Here is a 24,786-nt window from a genome sequence, read left to right as displayed (position 1 = left end):
ATACACAAGTATGCACCACCCATAAATGCAATGGGGTGACTACTGTATGTGCCTTAAAGCAACAGATAGTGCCTTTGTTGTCTGGTGTAAACGTCCCATCTCAGAGCAGCTGGGACCTGCCGAGGAATTTTTCAAACAAGGTTGTGTTGTGTCCGCAGCACAAGCTGTCCAGCCGGAACCAACCCTTGTCCTCTTCCTGGGCAGCCAGCGAACCCATCCCCAGCTTCCCTTGATGATAACTATAGTCATATGACTGAAAGGAAAAATTTTGCAGGCTCTGGTCAAGGTGTATAAGAACTGACCTCCCCTCTCACACATCCCTTCTGCTTCCACCTGCTCATGTTGGGGACAGGGTGGGTATAGAGGACAGAGGAACCACGTGACCGAAGGAGCTTGACTCCCAATCCCCGCACGGAAGGAAGCATTTCCCTAATAGGAAAAACTGCCTCAGACTCCCTGTGGAGAAAAGAGAGGGGAAAAAAACAGCAAACTTCTATTCTATGAAACAATTGCACGTATTTATGTCCCTAGATGAAGGGCACAGGACGCTATTACCTTGGATTAAGCTCCTGCCTTAGACTCAACAGACCAGACCAAAAACCAAAGTAGAGTCACCCAGACTAAAGTTTCATGCCACCGAGCTGAAGTGAATCTGTTTGACTGATGGAATTGGGATGAATGAGACGCCACCCAAGGTTCCCATACAGGCCAGTTTCAAGGGGCACAGCTCTGTCTGCTTAACTGGTTCTCTTCCTATTGCTCTGCCTCTCTGTCCCCATACTGCAAAGAGAATCACTTGCAATGACCAATAACTCTTATTTTCCACTCCTATTTAAATAATAATAACAACAATAATATTTTTTAAACCTTTCCTTGCATAACTGAGCTCCTTGACTCGAACCATTGGGGCCCCTGGTGCTTACTGGAATCGGGTACTGCCTGCTTCTAAAATTGATGATAAAAACCAATTAAGGGTCTTGAAATTTCTGAAATCCTCGTCCTTTGATAATAGCCTTGTTCTAAACTAACACAGACAGTGAGAGACCCTCACATGTTGATACAGACCTTGCGATTAGAGAAAACGCATCAGGCCTTCGATTTACACGATCCTTTGGCCATTATCATTTTTCAAAGTGCCTGACACAAACCGCCATTCCCAAAGCGCCCCAAATCTTAGACAACAGCCAAGTGTTTTATTTATAGAGTGGCTGCTGGGTCATCTCCTTCAGACTGGTACGCAAGGGCGAAAAGTCTTCCGACACTATTTCCCTAAGTATTACATCCAATTTTCCCTTGAATATCTCAAGTCCCCACGTCTTGACAGCTTCCTGAGTGAAATTACTCTATGGCCTGATTGACCTTCATGGCTAGGAATGTTCTTTCTCTCTGTATCAGACTGAAGGGTTTTTTTTTCTTCTTTTTTCTAGTTTCAGCAAATAATTGACCAGACCCTAGTGAATGAACTAGCTTCTTAGTGAAAACCGAGCATAAATAATTTAAATTAGTCTTTATAAAGCACTTCTTAGCTGCAATCTCACTTAATCCTCTTAATAAAGGTAGGGGACATGATTTTCATTTGGCAGTCTCTGGGACTTTGAAGAACTCACCTGTGATGTATCACGAGGAGGGGATGCCATATAGAGAGACCCAGTCCTGCTGAGCCCAAACTCCAGCCCCAGTCCACTACCCTTGGCTTCTAAGGCTTAGTTAGTGGAAGCACTTGGCTACTGGTTCACGTTCAGGTTCATCAGTAGTCAGGTGAAGTCAGTCCAGTGGAGTCTTCCCCCTTGAGGCAGAACAATTCTGCTTCAGACAACACTGCCATTCCCTTGAAAGCGATGCATTAGAAGTGTGCGCAGGAAAGTTTTTTACGAAGCCCTCGGGTTTAAGTAGCTTAGTTTCTCATAATTAATTAGAGCCTTCACAGGGAAAGAAGTTGTGAATCTTAGGACACTTTGTATGACTCTTGACTGGGTCCCTCTGTCCATGCACTGAGGAGCAGTAACTACAGCCCTGGCATCTCCTCTCCCTCTGTCTCTTCATTCCCTGTACTTCCTTGAAAAGGAAAAAATAAATAAAAAAAATGGTTCCTAGTTCACTCCCCCCCCAACACAATTGCACACCCCAACTTCTGTGGTCTTTTTTCAGTGACTTAGAGCTGGTCTCTTCTGGGAAAGGTGGAGGATCAGACTGAGGAAGAAGCACCCACATCCTCCCACACTGGCCCTGAGAGAAGGGCAGGTCTACCAGGGCAGACAAGCCCGGGGCCGCAGCCTGTCTGTGCCAAGCTCATCACCGGGGCTGGGTAATGAGGTCAATGTGAAAACAACTGGAAGGCACGTTCCCCAGGAAACCCAAGCAGAGTGGAAATGACCCGACCTTATGTCACAGAATCCAAATCCATTGAGTCAATTGCCAGGAAACACGACATGACCTTTCAGAGGGAGTGAGCATCGCTTGGAGAGCAGGCTGCCCTGCTCTTTTCATTTCTCTGCTGCCCTCGAGGCAGCAAATCACTGGAAATAATAGCGCAGGCTCCAAATCAGTTCTCCTGTAATGAAACACACAAGTGTAGCATGGAGCTTGACAGGGGCAGCTGGGCGTGTGCGCCTGTGTGTGCATGCAGACACGCATGCGTTTACACGCACTGTGTATATCTTCTGTTTAGACCTCGGTACCTTTCTATTAAGCATTCCATGTCTCCTCTGAGATGACTCATTCTGCTCTGCATTTTGCATGGACTCTGGCCTCCACTGCATATTTTACAGTAAGAACATCACCTTCACAGCCTCTTCCTGGACAGTAGCCAGGGACTTAACCTGGACTTCAGTTCACACAGCCACTTCCGACCCGACACTGACCCAGTCCTGAAAAATGCCTATTAGATATGTAATTCTGTTTTAATGAGTTTGTTCTCTCCTACCTCCTACTGCTAGCTCCAGGGACAGAACTTGGGTCTCCAGACTTGCAAAGCAAGGACTTTTCCCCCACTAGGCCCTCTCACCAAGCTTGGGAGTCTGTTTCCCTTTGTCTGCCTATATCTTATAAGGTTCACGACACAAGGCCTCTTCATGATTTGCAATAGCAGTCAAAGGGAGGGTTTCTACTTCCAAAAAAAAGAAGAGAGAGAGAGAGAGAGAGAGAGAGAGAGAGAGAGAGAGAGAGAGAGAGGAAGGAATCACATCTCATAGTTAGGCCTCAAACCTCAAGTTAGGAAAGCTTGTCTTAAAAGCCCCACTAAACCAAGTAAACTAAGCAGGTTCTTATTTGAAGAAACTTACACCAGGGCCCACACCAACACCATAGTCCCCATGGGAGACTTCGCAAAGGATTTACTCTAAATTTTCCTAATACAAGAGAAGGGCGAATTTCTCACAGGAAGACACTTCACTCACAGGCTGAAAAATATGATCATGTTTATACATAAAGAATAAAGTCTTAGAGGAAGGGGATGTCTAATATGCAGTCCATACAGAACAGTCATTGTTACTGGGGATGAATAGCATCATCGTGAGGATGGCTACACCCAGGTTAGTGGCGTGGACATTGCACACATGAGCTCCTGAAAGGATGGTGACTTGTGATTATTCCTCTACTATATTCTATGCTCTACTTAAAACTTGGAATCCCAAGTAGGGCGGTTGGGAAGGTTCCCAGGAGCCATGAAACGTATTCCCCATAGATTATAAAATGCTTTGAGCACTCATTAGGAAATGTAATCACTACTTTATCATATAAAGCTGTTGCTCACTGTTGGAAGCTGATATTTGTGGGTTTAATATAGCTCTGGGTCATGCTTTATGGATTGCTCTGCAAAAATGCATGGCTTGATGTTTCCATCAAGGTTAGCTTAGCCAGGAGAAGGGTCAGGGAGCCTAGCAGGGGTATGGTCCTCCTACTGAGTGAGAAGAAGATCATTATTCTTGGGACTCCTGAGGAGACTTAACTTCACAGACATTCTAGGTAGAGAAGTTTTACATGGCCCCCATGAAATTCATGGTCAGCAAGTAATGGAAATGTCATGAGGAGCCAAAGTTGTCCTCGAAAGTCCCTTTAGTAGCTCTCTGCTCATGCAACAATAACCCTAGAATGCACGGTGTGAGGGTTGGCTGTATGCTGAAACTATTCTATACTTAAGAGGAAGGCATGCCTACTCCTTCCATCCTATTGATGCGGGACACTGAGTGCTGTGGGAGTACATTCTGCTCCTTCAGCTAATAGCCTTTAAGATACCAGCCCACTTGGGCCATGGAGATTGTATAGTGGGTAAAATCACACATACTGTTAAAACCTCATGCCCCAAGCTCATCCCTGTGTCCCACAAGGTGAACAGACAGAGAGAACTGAATTCCAGCAGCTGTCCTCAGACCTCTATTCACATGCTGCGGTGCACGCATGCACACACACACACACACACACACACGCACATCATCAACATCAACATCATCATCATCAACGCAATGGTCTTTTAAAGAACCTCGCCTTGTGTTTAACTCACTTTAGTGGAAATCTAAGTTCTTCCACTCTTTCTTTTGCACTTGAGGCATCTAAAAATGTTTGTGGCCGCCTGGTGCAAGGTGGCCACACTTCTTTAAGACTTTCCCTGTGGTTGTCTGTACTTTAAACATGGTGTTTTGATACAGTGACGTGACATTTATCTTACTTTGTGTTCCATAAGATTCCTCTGACCACATCTGGATGCCGGTCACTAATCTTAAAAAATCATTTAGCTTTCACATCCTTCCTTGCACCCATTCTTTCTCTTTTCCCCTCCAACGAGACAGATGTTAAGGCTTTTGGATTTGTCTCTTTGAGGTTTCATTTCTCATTGTTTTTCTCTCTGCATTTTGGATTGGAAAGTTGCTGCTGGCTTAACTTTCAAGCTCCTAACCTGTGTTCAACCTTCTGATTTGCCACCTGAAGAAGGCATTCTTCCTCCTTGATTTGGTTCTTTTAATTCTGGTACCTCGCCCTACCCTTGCCATTTTTCAGCTTACATCTGTGGTCCAACTAATCCAACAAAGCTTGTCTATGAACACAAAGTTCAAGAGTCCTGAAATTGGTCAGTCTAAGATGCTGAATGTCTCAGATGGTCTTCAGTAGATGCTGGAATCCCAGAGTAGGCGCTCATGCCAGTAAAGGAATCAACTTGCTAGCAAGGTGCGGGCAAGCAGGCTAAAAATGAAAGCTTCCTTCTCCCATGTTTTTATACAGGCTTCCAACAGAAGGTGTGACCCAGATTAAAGTGTGTCTTCCCACCTCAAGATTCAGATTAGATGTAGATATTTCTAATTCAAATTAAAAAAAAAATATCCCCCACTGGTGTGCCCTCCATTTTTAAATTTTAGTTAATTCTAGATATACTCAAGTTGACAACAAGAATAGACATCACAGGAACAATTATTCACCAAAAAAGAGCTTTATACTTTATATTTTCTTAGCTATTTTATTTTTTATTTATTTTTTGTACCACACAAAGTGTCAAGAACATCAATCCTTATTATGGGGCTCTGTGGCAAATCAGATTTCCCTTTGGGAAGCAACCCCTATGACAGAGATAAATGAGCCTTCTGTTCATGGAACATGCTTCCTGAAATGGCATGTAGGGACAAGCATGACTTCAAGGCTCACACATGGGCAGTGGCATAGGATCCACACCTAAATTTGACCTAAGTTTTGGCTCTCAACATTTTGGAATTCTTAATTTGTGAGCAAGACCCTGTATTTAAATTTTACTCTGGGCCTTACAAATTAACTAACCTTGTCCATGGAGTGAGGGAGGGAACAGAATGGAGCCAGGAGAAAGGATACATAGTGATGCAGTTACAAGAAAGGCCATAGAGGCCCCACAGGAGCTCCAGAATTTAGCCCTGAGAAGCTGACTGAATTACTTAGATTTCAGGTCAGCATTCCCAGCTGCGAGCCACTGGTTGCTAGCTAAATCAGAAGAGGGGCACAATCTTGGACAAGATGCTTTCTGAGGCCAAGGACAAGAAAGGAGGTATACTTGACTGACAGTTGTCCATCATTCTCCAGAGCTGGCAATATGGGTGCCTAGGGCCAGAAGGAGACAGACTGGACCACACACACAACAGCGCCTATAAGCGCAGAGAGTACTGATACATCTCTGCTTATCCAATCAGTACCAACTGAAGGAATACTCCTAGTACCCCAATAGGTCCTCTCCTGAATCAAAACCATCCTCTTGGGTAACTATCATCACACATACACTGTTGCATGTTCATCACATGCCAGCCTTCCCATCCTTGACCCTCATGTATGCATAATCACTCAGTAAAGAGTCATATTTTTCTGTTTTCATCGTCATTAATCTAGTCTGTCTGTGAGGCACGTCAGCAATCTCTGTTGTTACTTTTGTATCCGTGAAGTGTCATATTTGCCATTCCTGAGGATGGTTCTTCAGAGTGTGTCCAATTGTGGATAATTATGAGAAAATTGTTGGGAACTTGTTTGTACTTTTCTGTTACCCACATCTCTTGAATACATGCATTGTATATATGGATAACTCATATATGTATATATGGAGATTTATTATATATGCATATTTTATGCATTATAGGGCAAACATGAGATAACCTTTACTGGATACTTTCAAACTGTTTCCCAGTTCACATTCCTACAGACGTTCTATCTTAGGAAGATGCGGGCTACAATGGCACTGGGTTTTGATCCTACTTCATGTTCTGGCTTTATGGGAGCCTAGCCAGTTTGGATGCTCACCTTCCTAGACCTGGATGGAGGAGGGAGGACCTTGGACTTTCCACAGGGAGGGAACCCTGACTGCTCTTCGGACTGGAGAGGGAGGGGGAGAGGAGTGAAAGAAGGGGGAGGGAAATGGGAGGCTGGGAGGAGGTGGAAATTTTTTTTCAATAAAAAAATAAATAAATAAAAAAGGAAGATGCGGGCTGAATAGAAAAGTAACTCAGAACATCACCAATTAACATAGAGGGGAAAATCCCCATCACAGCCCTCGTAGAGCCACAAAACAAGAGAAGAAGAATGTGGGCTCAGCTACACTAGAAAGGCTTATAAAATTGTTTCAATTTTGTGACAAAAAAAGATCAGGACAGAATATCGCAGATGCTCCCTATTCTGAGCTGTCACCAGGCACACAGCCAGGGGCTCTGTCCTGTGTACGGAGTTCTGCTGAAGATTCAGGAAAACCAGAACCTGTTGGTTGGTACTTTTAAGATTACCTGTGTTGGCTAGTCTTAGATCAGCTTGACATACAATCCAGAGTTATCTGAAGGGAGGGAACCTCAATTGAGGAAACATCTCCATAAGATCCAGCTGTAAGGCGTTTTCTTACCTAGTAATTGAAGGGGAGGATCCAGCTCATTGTGGGTGATGCCATCCCTGAGCAGGTGGTCCTGGGCTCTATATGACAGCAAACAGAGCAAGCCGTGTGAAGCAAGCCAGTAAGCAGCACCCCTCTATAGCTTCTGTATCAGCTCCTGCCTCCAGCTTCCTGCCCTGTTTGAGTTCCTGCCCTGACCTCCTTTGGGGATTAACAGCAATATGGAATTGCAAGTTGAATAAATCCTTTCCTCCCCAACTTTCTTTTTGGTCATGGTGTTTCGTTTCAGCAATAGGAACCTTAACGAAGACAATACCTTTAATAGAAATGTTTGGGTTGAACTAATTTCCACAGTGAGTTCTGCCTTAAGAAGGCAAGTGTAGGATGCCCTTCTGTCTCTGGCTGTAGCAAAGTCCAGAGAAAATTCTGAAGTCCCAATCCCACTTTTCCTAAGGGTGTAGATGCAACCTAAGTCTTTGTTCTTCTCTGAAATGGAAAAGCCCCATCAAGAGGTTTCCATAAGATCTAATAATGTGGGGTTTTTTATGACAGCACATACAAATGACGAAATACAGGGCAGGAGAACTGTATGGTCAGCTTTTGTGAATCACTTGTTATAATTTCTGTAAGCTTGTTATTGTTTACTGTCCTTTTCTATAGCAACTTAAAACCTTGTCATTGATGAAGGTTTACTCATAGACTTCCTAAGTCTTTCAGTGAAGTTGAGGCAGAAATGATGGTCCTTCAACTCTAGGAAGCAAAGCATGGCATACGAGTCATGCACCCATTTCTTGACAGTGATTTTATGGAAAACATTCATTCATCATAAAAAAATTCAGGTTTGTTTGCCAGGAAAATTCATTATTCTAGGCATGATTTACAAAATTTCATTTAGGTGACCAGAGGGACCACAGGAAACAGCCTGCCTTATCCCTGTGTAGGTGACCAGAGAGACTACAGGAAACAGTCTAACTTATCCTGTATTAATTTTTATTTAGCATATAACAAGAGTGTTGGTTATATAGTCCTCTGTCCAAATATTCATATTTTAAATGTAGGGTGGAAAAGAGGGAGACGTGGGAGGCAGAAACAACAGCAGACAGGGAGACAATAACAGCTGGACAACAGGAGGGGAGAGAGCCAGTGCAGATCAAGCTGGGGAGAGCAGCCGGGCGCATTGAACTTGAGGACCATGACCCTGCCTGAGCAGCCCTCAGCTTTGTTGAATAACAACTTTGAGTCACAAAGGAAAGGAGACGGTGTGTCCCTTTTGTGAAGTGGCAGGATATGTGACATTCTTTCTGGGATATTTCCCCAAGATACTTGGGGAATGTTTTAAGGAATGAAAAGCAGAAACCACCCTGCCTCTATCACCCAAAAAGGAAAGGAAAATATAATAAGGTTTAATGGCAGTTTCTCTGCTGAAAGTGAGGTAACTTGAAAAGTCCATAGTACTTGGGTAAACAACTCATTGGCCCAGTAAGACTACCTCAATAGTTCTGAAACACAGTCCAGGTTACAAGGTCCCAATCAGATTTTCCATAATTTTCCAAAGTGCTAAAGAAGAAACTGCTCAAGTGAGGAAAGATTCTCTCTCTCTCTCTCTCTCTCTCTCTCTCTCTCTCTCTCTTATCACTTGCAGAGATTCATTCACAACTGGATTATTTACTAAACATAACAATTTTATTATTCATCATATGCTGCTATCTGAACCCCTGGAATTTATAAAGAAAAGAAATTGAAGCTTGAGAATATGAAGGAGACAGAAAAACAAACCCAGCAATAACCATAACTCCTGAAGCACATGGCTAAGTGGAACGGTGAAGCATTGAAATAAAGGCTACAATAATGCAGTGTTAAACAAATACAGCCTCCTCCATAATAGAAAAGAGGTCTCGGGGTTCCATTCGTGTGAAAGGATCAGCAGATTTCTGCTCCATAATAATAACTGTTATTATTATTTATTAAGCACCTATCGCATAGTAGATGCCTCAGGCACTGTCCTTAAATGAAAGAGATAAGGTTTTTTAAAAAAAAAAAAATCAGCGCTTGAAGGCCTTATGAAATAAGAGGATTCTATACCCAATATAGCAAGAAGGCAAGTAATAGGAGAGACGTGCTTTTCCCGTGTGTTTCATTTTATGGTTGCAATCAACACCAAAGGAAGCTTCTTGTTTTCTGGCCTTGAGGAAAAAGAATCAATTGAGAGACCTACAGAAACAGGACTGCGGGGGATGCCCGGACCCAATGGCAGTGCTAATGTCCATATGAGCTGTGCCTTCATTAAGAGCAAGCACCTGTCCATGGTCATAAATAATAAGAAAGGGTCACATGGCAAGAGTGATACAAAGACAGACGCTGGCTGGTTACAATTTTTGCTTGTGGAAACTGTAGACAATGTATTTATTGATGGTTTAATTGCATCAGTGTGACTAAACCAATCCGCTGATTTGGTCAGTTTTACCAAATGACCAATGAAATAAAAACTCTGGCTTGCTTTACAGATGGAAAAGATTTGAAAGAAAGGTGAATGGATAGATGAGTGGGTGCGAAACCTGAAAATAAAAAAGAAAGATAAGTTTCCACTCATAAAATTGGCTTCAAATCCCAGCACCCAGGCTAGATACTTTGTTCGTCTTTAGCAGAATTCATGCCACCCCCAACTGAGCCTTAATTCTTGAAAATGTCACTTTTCTGTGTCTATTTCTCAAGACCACCAGGAATCTTTGTAACTGTCTGCTTGGCCAGTGCATGAACATGCATGTGTGTGTGCGCACACACACGCGCGCACACACACACTCACTCACACACTCACACACAAAAAACATTTTATTTCATTTATAGATATAGGGTGCAAAGACTTTGCTTATCATCTGGAAGTAAAGAGCCATGTAATGAGAAAACAGTGAGATACCCTAGAACTTGATTATATTAGCATAGACTGGACAAATTCTGCCATCTCTTAAAACAGCCCTGCCTAAGGGATCAACTGTAAGGCGCTGATGGATGGAACTTGGAAAACTTCATAGAGTCTCGAACAAAAGTTCAGCAAATCCTTGGTGCTAAAGTCCAGCTCTGAAAATGTGCAGCATCTATGATATATATAATGTGACTATTCACGGAGTATTTGCCAAGTATCAGCCAACTCATGACCTCATGGTGGCCCGATTGTCATTCCCATTTCACACATGAGGAAAGTGAGGCAAACTGGATTTGACCAGTTAACTCGCTAAGCATATATAGGCTAATGGGAGATGGAGCTAAGATGAAATCACTAACAGATGGCTCTTTCTCTAGAAAACACTAAAAACACTCTAAAAAAAATAGGAGTCTGTTCCAGCTATTCCAACAGTGTTAGAGGACGACTTGTCCTGATCCTGATGTGGGAAGCCTGGAAGCAACAGTCATCTAAGTGGGGAACAAGAAACAAAGAAGAGTCAGGTAACGACATCAGCTACCTACTACAGGTGGGTGAGGATGCAAGAGGATGAGGAAAGGCTAAGGATGCAGGATAGCAAGGCTAAAGATGCAAGAGGGTTGGGAAGGGTTTAATGATGTGGGATGATGAACTAAGGATCTTGCTTACTAGTCTCAAGTAGGCTTCTTCTTATCTATCAAGACCCACTCCAGAAGAACAAAAAAAAGATTGAAAGAAATGAACCTAAGGGCAGCAAGATGCTTCACGGGGTGAAGGAACTTGACACCAAGCCTGTCAACCTGAGTTTAATTCCAGAACTCACGAGGTAGAAGGACACTGACTCCTACATGCTGTTCTCTGACTTCCACATACATAACACAAAAAGGGAGTCACACAGCAAAAATAAAGATGGTTCTTCAAAACCAGAAAACCAACACGAGAAGAGTGCTGTGTTACAATGCAATACTGTTAATTTGTGAAACTATTTCATGAGCTACCCTTTCTATGTCCACTTCAGCAATGCAGATATGACTCCTCAGTTAAACACATCCACCTATGCAAAAACTACTACACAAGCTTAATGACACACGTCAACACAGGAGTTTTGGAGCAGTAATAAACTAGCAGAGAGATAGCTATGAGAATTGTTCCCTCTGCACACTCTGGGAGCCAGCTGTGGTAGGTGTTTATGAGGACCCCCAAGAATGCTACAAGAAGTGTCTCTTCTTTCCTGGAGCGGGTACAGTACTGAGGACTGCCTATGGGGCTTCACTTCTACAAGGTGAGGGCTCTGCCACTGGGCTACAGCCCAACCATCTTTTTACCTTTTATTGGAAACAGGATCTCACTAAGCTACCCAGGCTAATCTAGAACTCATACGGTAACCATGGCAGGCCTCGAAGCCACAGTCTTCCTGACTCAGCCTCACAAGTCGCTGGGATTACACACCCACCCACACCATTAGGGCCAGATCAACCCTGCCCTTCTGAGCACATTGCTGTCCCCTAAGTCTAATGTTTCATTGACACATGAGAATTGTGGACCCAAATGTTCTTAGGTCTGAAAGGCTTCAAAAAACAGTAGAATTTCAGAAAGTTGGGTAAGCTCTCCAGAGTGCCTGAATGTTGCACACTAATTCAAAACATGTGCAGGAAATTGTGTGATCCTACTGTGTGTGTAGGGACCAAGCAAAGCTTAACTCCTGGGAAATGGTGCGGGCTGTTGAGGACCCTGCCCTAAATCCATCTCTTGTTTCTCAATGTAGAGATCGTTGATCTCCAGTTTTGAGTTCTGGTTCTGAATCAGAGCTTTGATGTCTTCCTTTGTAAGTGGGAACACTGATCTTCATCTTTCGTACTTATTCTGAAAATTAAATGAGGCAATGTCTGTCATGTGCAGAGCCTATAATTAACTCTACTGCCTCCAGTCAAAAACCAGAGAACTGTCCCATGCTGGTGACTTTACACTAATGTTACCCAAAGAAGGGTCATGGTCAAGGTCATGGAGAGCCCCATGAACTCAGATTCTCCAGATTCTGATATAGCAGAAGCCTCTGACCTTAGCCTGTCAGGCCTTAGCCTCCCAACTGAGTCCTAAATTCCACTCACCTGTTCAGACTCCCATTTCCCTTGTGTGTGATGCAGGAAACTCTTCCCAGACATCTGTGGGTGTTACTCTTGCCTTTTCTCTCTGCAGATCTTTCAGCTGGATAACTCAGGACCATGCCCTTGTGTTCCACAGAAACTTGCCCTGTGTCTCAAGGTCATTGAAGAATGATAACAACACTTCACGGAAAAGGCACTGGTTGACAGGGTAATCTTAGAAAAATTTTGTTAACTCTCATAAAATGAGTTTTTGTGGAGAGAGTTTTCTCTCTTTTTATTTTACTTTATTAAAATATTCGACTATGAAAAAGTAGTTCATTTAGTAAATGTCTGTCCCCCTCTCTCCTGAGCCCCAGTTGTATGCAAGGGAGGGAATTGCAAAGTTGGCAAGGTTATTGTTTCCACAGGCAGGAGATTTTACACATTTTTAGGAAAGGAAGCTGATGGGCATTAGGAACTGACTTGGCAAGCCAGTGGGAGTAATAACCCAGAGGGCATATGAACAAAAGAGAGTCTAACTATCCCTAGAGATGCCCAAAAAGTTGAAGTTGAAAGTCTGAGTTAAATAGAACAATTCAAAGTGACATAGAGAAATATCTACCACAATTCTCACCAGCTCTGATCCTCCAGTAATGACAGAAGCAAGCTCACACCACCATGGAGGAAGGTAAGTCCTCACTATTCTGGGGAAGCCAGGCAATCCATACTGATAAGGGTATTCAGGTGTTTCCAGCAACAGCAGACCGAGCCATTAACACAGGCATTGTTGGTTGGAGCAAGTGATGTGGCTAAGCTATATTCCTTGAAGCAACCTTGAATGTCCTGCTCAAATCCCCTTCCTAAGAAGATCTCCAAAGAGTTTGTTCTACCTCACCAGAACAATGTGGTGACATGCCTGACCAGATACCAAGCTGATACTGTTACCATGCTCTTGGAACATAGCCTCCAGATCCACGAGCCATACAAACCATTCTTTCTAAGTTACCCAGTGTGTTAGTCAGGTTTCCACACTATGAAAGATACCTGAGGTAATCAACTTGTAAAGAAAAAGCCATATTTTGGCTCACTGTTTGGAGGTTTCAGACCATGACCAGTTGGACTCGTTGCTTTGGGCCTGTGGTGGCAGGCACATCATCATGGGAACCCAGGATAGGGCAATCAGTTCATAATACAGTGGGGAACAAAAAAAAAGAGATGTGTTCCTTAATCCCCTTGAACAATATGTCCTACGATCTAAAGCCTCCCACTAGGCTCCACCACTAAAAGTTCCTCTACCTCCTAGGAGTGCCAGGTTAGAAAGCAAAACTTAAGGTTTTTGGAGACATTGAAGGTGCAAACTAAGGCACCCAGATTCATTTATTTTGTTCAAGATAAAACATAGTAAGAGAGTGAGAGAATAATGAGGTATCCAGGATAGGTGTGACCCATTATCCGATGTTGCCAACATGTGTGTCGCCTCCTGAGCAGGCTTCTGACTGCCTCTCATGTCAGCGCTGCAGCAAAAATCACGGTCCAACAAGATGGATCTCACTGGCTAAATAATGTCATTTGGTGGCTGTCTCCACACCCTCAAACTGTCACACAGGAATCTCTAAACTGGTTTCCAGGCTCACTGAAGTCCTGAGTCCATCAGGTCCACATCTGTCAAATAGTCTCGTCAGATGAAAGATGAAATGGGACAAAGAAATGGAAGAAGATGCGGCCACAGCAGAATCGCAGTCTCCTAGTCAGCATTGGTTGTGTGCCCTTGGCTGTGGAATTGTCCCCCACCTTTTCCCTTTGAAGGTATCCCAGGAAGGACCCCATGTTTTCAGAGCTGATGGAGCTCACTCGGTGTCCTCCTGAACTCTTCTAATAAAAGACAATTACTTTATGTCGCCTCGGGCTCTTCCCAACCCGCATAATGTCAATGTCAAAATCTCCAATTAAAAGGGACTTTTTTGAAGAAAAAGAAAAAAAAAGACTAATAAAAACCTTGAAAAAAAATAAGGCTAGCAAGCAGAGCTTCTGATCAAGCAGCAAGCAAACTACTTCTAGGTCATAAAAACTGCCCAAGTCCAGAGACACTGGGCTCAAGTTGGAAACAGACCATATAAGCTGTGTGTCTTGAAAACAATTGTTTAGCCCACTGATGCTCTATTTCTCAACCTTTCTGAGAATGGGATTTCGGTGAATCTAATAAATCTCACTCGGGGCTCTAACTGCTAACTCATCTGCAGTGAGTTTACCTATACCTCCCCAAATAAGATTTCCTGGGAGTCCTCACTCCCAGAACCTGGGAATGGGACCTTATTTGGACAGTATATCTTCACAGAGATATAAAGTAAAATGAGATCATTAAGGGTAGTCCTCGAGTCAAAAATGATTGTTGACCTTTAAAAATGGGAGCAAGTTGGTCCCAGAGACATGGGAACACAAAAGAAATACATTAGTGAAGAAACGTAAGGAGGACACAGCAATGTGTAACCTGGCACTTCCAGAAGGTAGAAGAGCCTTTAACAGATGAGAGGAGTAGGGAGAGAGAGGGGCAGAAGGAGGGAAGGAAAGGAAGAGGGAGGCAGAGAGAGATGAGACAGGGTGAGGGTGTCTCTGTATAGAGTTTATCTGCTGTTCCAGATTACAAGACTGGAAGGGCCCAAGCATCCTAAATTCTGGCCTCGCTACTTGAGTACAATTTGGATATCAAGTGGTGGCAGGGATGTACGAAGAAGGCGGTTAAGACTGCCCTCTTTGCAATAAGAGAGATGTATGGAAGAGCTGGAAGGTACTAGTCACTTCTGTTAGATGACTGTGATCACACACAAAATCCAATTCTTGGCCTTTGCCATCTCTGCTTGAGGCGGTGTCTGGGAGATCCATTATGCTGCATCGTCTCACACTTGCCCCTCCCGGGGGACACCCAGTCTCCGGTCCACCAGGCAGGCGGGCTCCCGGGGACATGCTCTAGAAGGTCTTCCCGAGGAAAACCTGCAAGATCAGCAATCATTTCTCCTGCCAAGCTGGTGCAGGCACGAGCCCAGCCCACCAGCTACCTGACGTTCTATCTAGTTAGATATAAATCTGAGTAAAGTATGTCTGCTCACAGCAGGATCAATATAAGGCGTTACCGTGGCTTGAGAGTCCACTCCAAAGCTCATGTTGCAATTCAGTTGCTATTGGTGCAGTATTAGAAACTGGGCCATTAATACATGATTAGGATTAATATTGTGAGCTCAGCAAACTAGGTATCAAGAGAGTAAGGTGCCACATGAGTTTGGCCCTTACTTGCTTCCATCTCTTTCCATCATGCGAGCTGCAGCGCAGAGACCCTCACCACACACTCATATAGTGCTCTTAGACATCCCTACCTGTGAGCTAGTGTGAGAAGACACAGTGAAAATGTCTCCTAGATACCTGTGTGATCAGGTTGGCAAAGACCCAGAACTATGAGAAATATTTTTATTTTTAATAAATTACCCAACCTCACTTCTGCTTTAGCGACACAAAGTAGAGTAAGACAAATATTAAATGCCAAAGAAAGAAGCATTGCCTAATTTAAAACTTGAGAGTTGACAGATGATAAATCAAAGTTATAACTCCACACACCTTTCCCTGTGGGCTTTGGGGGAGATGGGGGAGGGGGTGACTCAGTCAATAAAATGTCTGTTGCATAAGCATGAGAACCTGAATTGGGATTCCAGCACTGTGTATACAGTGAGTGCCTCTGTAACCCAGTACTGGGATGGTGTGGGAAGTTCTTCTACATATGTGTTGCTTTTATTGGTTAAGGAATAAAGCTGCTTTTTCCTTTGACGGGGCAGAATATAGCCAGGCTGGAAGAGATATATAGAGAAAATAGGCCAAGCCAGGGAGATGCCATGTAGCTGCCAAAGGAGAAAGACATCACCTCCAGAACATTTCCAGTAAGCCACAGCCTTATGGTGATACACAGATTAATAGAAATGGGTTAATTGATTGTTGGGACTGCTAAACCAAGCCAACATAAAGGTATCCTGACTTCAAAATTTAAGTCTAAGGATATGTTAGGACATATTACTTTGAAAAAGAAATTCTGCTTTTGATTCCACAGAAGACGAGGACCTGTTGATTCCTTCCAGGCTAATGTGATTTGATGAAACAAGACCCCTCCAAAAGGTCTCCGTGAGCCCTAAAAATACTTTGCCCAACAAACAGCAGGAAGCAGTTTGGAGAAAACTACACCCAAATTCCCAAAATAGTTGTTTATGAATATGTGTTTTTATTTAAAGGAGATATGATATAAAGATAAATACATTGGTGTGGATTTTGGTCTATTAATACAAATTTAAGGTCAATTTTGTTATACGTATATTTTACTCTGGTTTAAGGTACTGTGTTTGTGCAGGTCATTTAAAATGTAATGTATAGTTAAGAAATACAGATTAATAGATAATCATCTGTAATAATCAAACTTTTAATTACGTTAGTTAGGTTTTCTAGATGTTCAGAGATATATTTCATTTAGGTAGATAACCTTCATCACTTCAAAGACCTACAGAAAATGGTATTTTAAAAGTTTTAAGAACTTGGACTTTTCCTGACACTGAGATATGTCTGCTTCTGTCAGCACCAACTACTTCAGAGGTTGATGGACACTGAAGAAACTCATTATGGAATTTGCATTAAATGTCACAAGGCTAGTCATTTGGGCAAGAACCCACTCTTTCCTGGACTGCTTGATGGTATGCTGTATGAACTAGATATGCAGAACCCGCAGAAAAGTGACTGCTAAACTTTCCAAAATACAAGATGGTCCTTCAGGGTTCCTGCTTCACAGAGGAAACTGACAGACATTCTGCAGAATACAGAAGAAAGTTACTGAAAAACTGCCAGTATAGGTGAAACACTTCCAAATTTCTTGCTTCATGGAAAAGTCTGCCGGATACTATGGCCTGTAGGCTGAAGACAGGTGCCCCAATGGTACAGAAGAACTTTGGGTGAGTGTCCAGGCTGCAATATGTCTCTGTTAATTCTAGAGGTTTAGAAGTTGCTTACAATGCACTTCCTGTTTACTTAGGTAATATTATATCCTCTGAGGTCTTTGATGGAGTTGAAGAATAGATGGTTATAATTATAGCTTTCCTTAGCTATGATAAAAAAATAAATTAGATATGAAACTTTAGACTCACAAAGAAATATTGCAACTGTAATTCTTGCTTGATATCTGTTTTGTTATATGTAATTTTACTATGTTAAAGTTAAAAACTTGCTTTTTATGAAGACAGAAAAGGGGAGATGATGTGGGATATTCTTCTGTATATGTGTTGCTTTTATTGGTTAATGAATAAAACTGCTTTAGCCTATGGCAGGGCAGAATATAGCCAGGCTGGAAGAACTACAGAAAGAGAATAGACTGAGTCAGAGAGATGACATGTAGCTGCCAATGGAACTCCACCTCCAGAACCTTTCCAGTAAGCCACAGCCTCATGGCAATACACAGATTAATAGAAATGGGTTAATTTAAGATATAAGAGCTAGGTAGGAATACAGGTAAGTTATTGGACAAGCAGTGTTGAAATTAATATAGTTTCTGTGTGATTATTCAGGTCTGGGAAGCCAGAAATGAATGAGCAGTCTCTGCTTACACTGGGAGACTTGAAAAAAAAATTCTGGAGCTCATTGGCCAGTCTAGCCAGTGGGTAAGCTCTGGGATCAGTGAGAGACCCCACCTCAAACATTAAGGTGGAGAACAATGGCGGAAGACCCCAGACATGGATGTTTGACTCCCACATGCTCATGCAAACAAGTGCACCCACACTCACACATACGCACACCCACTCAGACACACCATGCTCTCACAATTGTGTGTGGGAAGAAACAGGACCATGCAAGAGGAATCAAACCAGCCAATGGAACTGCTTCATTTAGGAACAATATGGAGAAATTTTACCTACTCCGTCTGAGCTTCATTGCCCTCAAGTCTGTGGTGAGGATGAGGAACCTTGCGGCACATTGGGCATTGGGGATATTGCTCAACAAAGCAAAGACACAAAAAACTAGAGGCTCAAGAACAGCAGCCAAGACAATGGTGTGTGACTATGACATCCTTGGTGAGAACTTTTACTTAAGTGAAAACACCACAACTCCCCAGGCTCTACTTCATAGACGAGTCTCTCAAGGAAAAGATCAGGGGAAGTCTGCAAAGTTTTCTATGCTGGTCTCCACATGCATGGAAGCCCGACGCTGCTTAATATAATCAGGAAGAAGGGCACGAGCTCCTGCTGCCTACCTCCTCCCTTGACAAATGCAAATGCCTGCTATCTACAGAGGAATTTTTTTTTCTAAACCTAGCTTTGTATTGACTTATCTTATCTAGTATCCGCCCCTCTAAAGCAAAATATAAACCCCGTTTGGTAGATAATTTAAAATTCAAATGAGTACAAGTCCTATTTTGACCACTTGGAGAAATTATTCGTGATTCTTCTCTAGCATAAAACGAGAGTTTTAAAAAGAAATAATTTCAAATTGTCCTCCTTTTGTCCTCACTCTTCTGCAAGAGCACATGTTTATGTTTGCATGTAACTAGCTATGGGGTGGGTGGTTGTTATGTCAGACAGATTAGGAGATTAAGGAGACAGAGAACTTTTCTATGTGGAAAGTTTCTTTGATGCCTCCTGTTGCCGAGGGGAGAAAAAGGGCACAAGTCCCTTTAGAGAGGAACATCAGGGGCCATAGGAAGCCACAGGATGCCCTGTAGAAGGCAAAGAAATCCCACTTCAACCCACAAGGGAGAGGAGATTGCTCCCAGCCTTTCCCAGCAGTAGCTAAGCACGTGGCATTGTGCGGTGCAGGCTTTCCTACTTTGGGCATGAAGTCAGTCTAAATTACTTGAAAGTCTGTTAAAAGTCTTCAATTTTTCCTTCTGTGCGCTCCATCAGAGGTGGATCAGAGGCGGGGACTCTTTCTTCTTGCTCAGAAAGCATTTCTCTGCCAGAACAGCCTCTGAGGATTTGGACCATCCTGTTGCTTGGTTTTCATTAGTGCAGAGAGTGTGTGGTTGAAGTGCTCTACGGTGCTCCCGCCCAGCTCACCAATGGTGCTCCCGCCCAGCTCCCGCCCAGCTCACCAATGCTCACCCACAACTATGAGCTGTCTCCAGTGCGGCTCCCCGGGTCACAGGCAGCCATGAAATGAGGCTGCATGCCTGTCTCCCTTTGGGGGACATAGGAGGAGAGTGGAGTGAGGGGAACAGGGAGCAGGAGGGAGGAGGGAGTGGAAGCGGGGATGACTGTGTGGAATAAGAAAAGATTGTATTAAAAAATAATTAAACAAATAAAATAGAAACCAAGAAAACAGCATAATTTCTGAATGAAAATTGTGTTTGTATAGGGGGAGGACGGGTGTGCAGATTCATATGCATATCAGCACATGTGCGTGTGTGTAGAGACACATGTAGAGGTCAAAGGTTATCCCTGTGGTGTCATTCTTCAGGAGCCACCCACTGGGTTGTGTGAGACAAGGTCTCTGACTGGAGCCTGAAGTTGATTGATAGGCCTGGCTCTTGGCCAACAAGCCTAGGGGACCCGCCTGTTTCTGCTCCCCAGGGCAGCGCTAAAATGGCAAGACTAACATTTCACTTAACCTTTTCCATAGTTTCTGAAGAACAAACTCAGTTCCTCATTCTTGTATAGCAAGTGCTTTACCGACTGAGACATCTCTCCCGCCCCTGAATGAACTTTTTTGAAGGAAGAGGAAAGAGATGGGTCATTCATGAAGTCCCTAATTTTGTGACTTACCCATGAGACCACCAGAGGCAGAAACTAGAGTGGCGATTGGGAGGGAGAGTGGGGTAAGAAATGGGTGGGAGAATAGAAGTCCACGGCTCTGTTTCTAGGGAAGACAATCACAAATTTCTAGGGAAGACAATCACAAAATGATTCATCAGAATGTTTCAGGAGAAGAAGAAAGGAATCTTTCTGCGTATATACATCCCCATTATGGAGTTCAAATCCACAGCTCGGGAATGCACAGTGGAAACAGTGTGCAGAGACTACCTCAGAGCCTCATTGCTCCTGACTTCCTCACACCCCTCTGAGCCTCAGAGTTCCCACAGACAGAGAAGAGCAATAACATCCCAGCTTTGCAGGTGAAGAGCCATCTGCAAAGTTCAAGTGCATCCCAGAACAAAAGGCAGGTCCTAGCTAATGAACAGGGGCCAGGGCTGACAGCCTGGGCTCCGGGCCAAGCTCATTTGTTGCCAGCTGAAGTCGGTGAGTATTAATAGGCCCCGAAAATATTTCCTTGGATAACTAACGCAAAGTCTGCCAACTCTGGCCACTGGTAAGCGGGAGGATGTTAACATGTAATGAAGAGAAAGGACCTTGGAGCACACGCCACCGGGAGACCGTCCCTTCAGGAAGCCCTGAATAACTTCCCAGCTCTCACCTTGAGGACTCAGGTTCAAACTCAGCTTCAGATTACAAACTCAGGTAGGCTCCTGCTGGGCTCAGGAGGAGGCTTAACTAAATAAGAGTCCAAATTTACAAGACATCTAGGGAGTGCATACCAACCTCCTGTTAGTGATGTTAGAACCCACATTTTTGACTGAAGCAGACAATAAAAAGTACAGTTAGGGGATCCTAGAATCTTGATAAAATGCTGCTTTTTAGTTAACCTAAGAAGACTTTTTTTTAATTTTAAAGAATTAATTGACTTATTCTGGTTTCCGGTCTGGTGTATAAGGAGGTAACCACGATAAAAAGCAGAAAAATCAATCCTTTCTAGATCTGCCAGAGAGTCACATGGAAAAACGCACCCTCAAAATTATGCCTGTCATGACGGTCATGGACTCACTCTCTGAAACTGGAAGCAAGCCCCCAGTTAAATGCTTTGCTTTATTTTTATTAGTTGCCTTGGTCATGGTGTCTCTTCACAGCAATTAAACAGTAACCAAGACAGAAGTCATGAAAGCTAGAAGAGAACTGAGCAGAGTAATGCTGAGAGATAAAATAGATAAAATACCCCACATGAACAGAGGATGGGGAGGGACTTACTTGTAAGAAGAAAGGGTTCAGAGGGAAATAGGAGAAGGGAAATGAAGGGGATGGATATGATCAAAATACATTATATACATGTATGAAATTGCCAAAAAATAAAATTCAAAATTTGAAAGAAATATTAAAAGAAATCATTCAGAGAGAAGCAAAGTAACTTAGGTCAGAAACTAAAATGAACAAAAGGAAAAGAGCATCAGAGAAAGCATAAGTAAACATAAAATTTTAAATTTCAATATTCTTACTCTCAATTTAACAAATAACAGTTTGTTCAAAACAAATACACAGAGATCAGAGACACACACACACACACACACACACACACACACACACAGCCAGATGCTGCCTAGGGCATTCCAGTCAATGACAGCACACATGGCGACAGACCAATAATGTTGCATTACCCAAAAACCCTGCATCTTGGTCTATGTAAGTACACTCCTGATGTTACTACATTGACTTAAAAGTCAAACATAAATTTATCAGAATCACAGCCTTCGTTAAGCAACACATGACTGTGCATGGACATGTCTGTGTGTACTTGTTTGCTTGTGTGTATTTTATGGGGAATAAGCGATAGTAACAGTGCAGAAAGAAGGCATTAACAGTGTTTTCATTATTATAAAGTACACAGATGCAGGGCAGTTGTGGCACATGCTTTTGATCCCAGCACTCAGGGAGGCAGAGGCAGGCGGATCTCTGTGAGTTTGAGGCCAGCCTGGTCTACAGAGCGAGTTCCAGGACATCCAGCAATACACAGAGAAACCTTGTCTCAAAAAACAACAACAACAAAAATATACCTGCAAGGCCTGTGAAGAAGAAGAGCGCTATTAGAAAGTGAGGCTGCGTTAGTTTTAAACATGTGCTTAGGACTCTAGAGGAGCTATGGGAGGAGGGGCAGTCACGTTGACGTCACATTGCTTACTTTTCCTCTTCCTGTGACATACGACATGGCAGAAGAAACTTAGAGGAAGAACATTATTGTGGCTCGCAGTGTCAAGAGGGTGGGTCCACCATGGCAGGACAGGCCTGCAGAGAGGCTCGGGCACAGATCTGCTATTTCTGTCCATTCAATGTGCAAATCCAATCCAACTGCAGCCATTGCCAAGTAAGCCATTGCCCAGATTAGAAGCGAAGGAAAGTTGGAGGACCGACACACCCTATCTCAAGACTTACTCAAAAGTCGTGTTAGTCAAGACCGTTCGATATTCCTGAAAAATAGATAAGAATGTCAATGGAGAGGAAGGTGTGTCAGTGTTTCTCAACCTGTGGGCCACAACCCCTTTGGGCTCACATATAAGATGTCTTCCATACCAGATATGTACACTATGATTCACTACAGTAGCAGAATTGCATTTATGAAGGAGCAACGAAATAATTGTATGGTTTGTGGGAGTCACCAAAGTAGGAGGAACTGTATCGAAAGGTCACAGCATTTAGAAAGGCTGACAACCAACCACGACTATAGAGCCTAGGCGTGTATCTCTATAAATATAATCAGCTGATCTTTGACAAATCAACAGTGGAACAAAGATTATTTCTTCAACAAATGGCAGTAGAGCACTTAGATAACTAGATGTCCCTGTTGGGGGGACCCAGAAAATAACACAGGAGAGAATCTGCGGGAGGGAGATGGGTAAGCAAGTGGGGCAGGAAGATTTTTAGACAGGTGATTTATTCTCCGTACTGTAATGATGGATTGTCGTATCATCAGCTTTTCTAAAGCCCCTCACTGTAGAGCCCTGGGTAGACACTAACATAAGCTACAGGCTCTGAACGGTCATGCGTCAATGCAGGTTTTCCAGTTGTGACAAATGTGCCACCACTGCCACTAGCCGAAAACATAGACAGTGAGTGTGGCCAGAAGGGAAGGGATGGGTTTGCTTGAAATCCCCATGCTTCCTCTTTGGTTTCTCTATGAGTCTGAAGCTGATCTGCAAATAGTCCGTTACCCTGAAAAAGTACACTGAGAGATTCCCAGGTTGTTGGATGCATTTCCCGACAGATGATAAATTTTCCCATTGCATCGGTACTTACTAAACCATCACCACTTGAACTCTGAACCTGCCCCGCCCTCTGATGAAGTTCCAGAGACAAGTCTGTGCAACTAAGAGCTATCCTATCGCCTGGGAAGGGAGCGTGTCGGACTCCCAGCCTGAAGCTCAGCACTTTAAATTCCATCATCACGTTCCAGTCCCACAACAATGCAAAGAGGTGGGTCTTTTATATCCACTTTCCATGTGGAAAAGGCTCACGGATACATACACACACTGGGGAGAATGTAAGAGGTCTGCAGCTGCCTCCACCACTTAAGAACAGTTCCTTACACGTTACGTTCAGGAAGCAAGTGTGAGAAATTCAGTTCTCTATTTATGGAAACCCCTAAGAAAATATTTAGACAGTCTTATGGGGACGATGGAAGGCAGAGAGTGCTGGTAAGTATAGTTTAGTGTCTACTTACCCAAGTTTGGGCCGCATCGTCTTTAAAGACCCAGAATCAGGAATCTCAAGTAAGAAGAGAATGTCTCCACCACAGGTCTATCATACCCATCACACAGTGGGTGGAACAGTATTAATAAGACTTCTCCCAGGTAAGCAGTCATCACCACCACGAGATACAGTGTAGATGGATCAACAGCCCCCACCCCCCACAGCCTTCCTTAACCAGTTTCATTACACTAGCTACTGAAACAAGCAAGCATCCCCAGAGTTTTCACAGACACAAGAGAGCGATGGAAACTGGAAAGTTCTCTTCTGCACATGTGTCAGACTCCTCTTCTCACATGGCTTAGTCACAGAGTCTTCTTCGTGTCCTTTGGGTTCTCTGTCTGCAACCTTGGCTTCATGCAGAACATTTGAGGGACTATCAAAATAGCAAAACTTCACACTCCCATGGCCCAAATTCAATGCTTCACCAATACAAAGAGAGCCTGGGGGCATGGAACTGTGTGCTCAGGAGAACTCTGAACATGCGCGGGCTAGAAGCTCAGTTACCAGTCTCTGTGGTTTCTGAGCTTCCAGCCAAGGAAAGGAAAAGCCATGGGGAAGTGAGGGGGAAGGATGAGGCTGTCAATGGCCAGCCCAGATCTGCCACATACCACACTTCTTGAAGGCTCAGTTTTTCATATGTGAGATGAAGCTAAAAATAAAATAGCTAGATGCAAGCTGTGGGGACTATTTGGAGAAATACCATAGAGGCATGAGCTTTAAGTGGCTTAAGACCAAGTGTAAGACCCTTCAACCACTTGATCATGTGACCCAGAGACCCCACACAGCCATGAATCATGATGGCTAGAGGCAGGCTTTTAAGGGAAGCCCAATTTCTTGTCCACCCCTGCTCAGATCTAAAGGATCTGCTCAACACATGAGCCATGTTCCCAGGTCTGAGCCCTAAGTGCCCAGTGAAGCAAGCCCATCACAAGCCAGGGGATAAGT

This window comes from Microtus pennsylvanicus, chromosome 18, assembly GCF_037038515.1.
Source record: "Microtus pennsylvanicus isolate mMicPen1 chromosome 18, mMicPen1.hap1, whole genome shotgun sequence".
NCBI lineage: Eukaryota > Metazoa > Chordata > Mammalia > Rodentia > Cricetidae > Microtus > Microtus pennsylvanicus.
Note: the sequence above shows the minus strand (reverse complement) of the source record.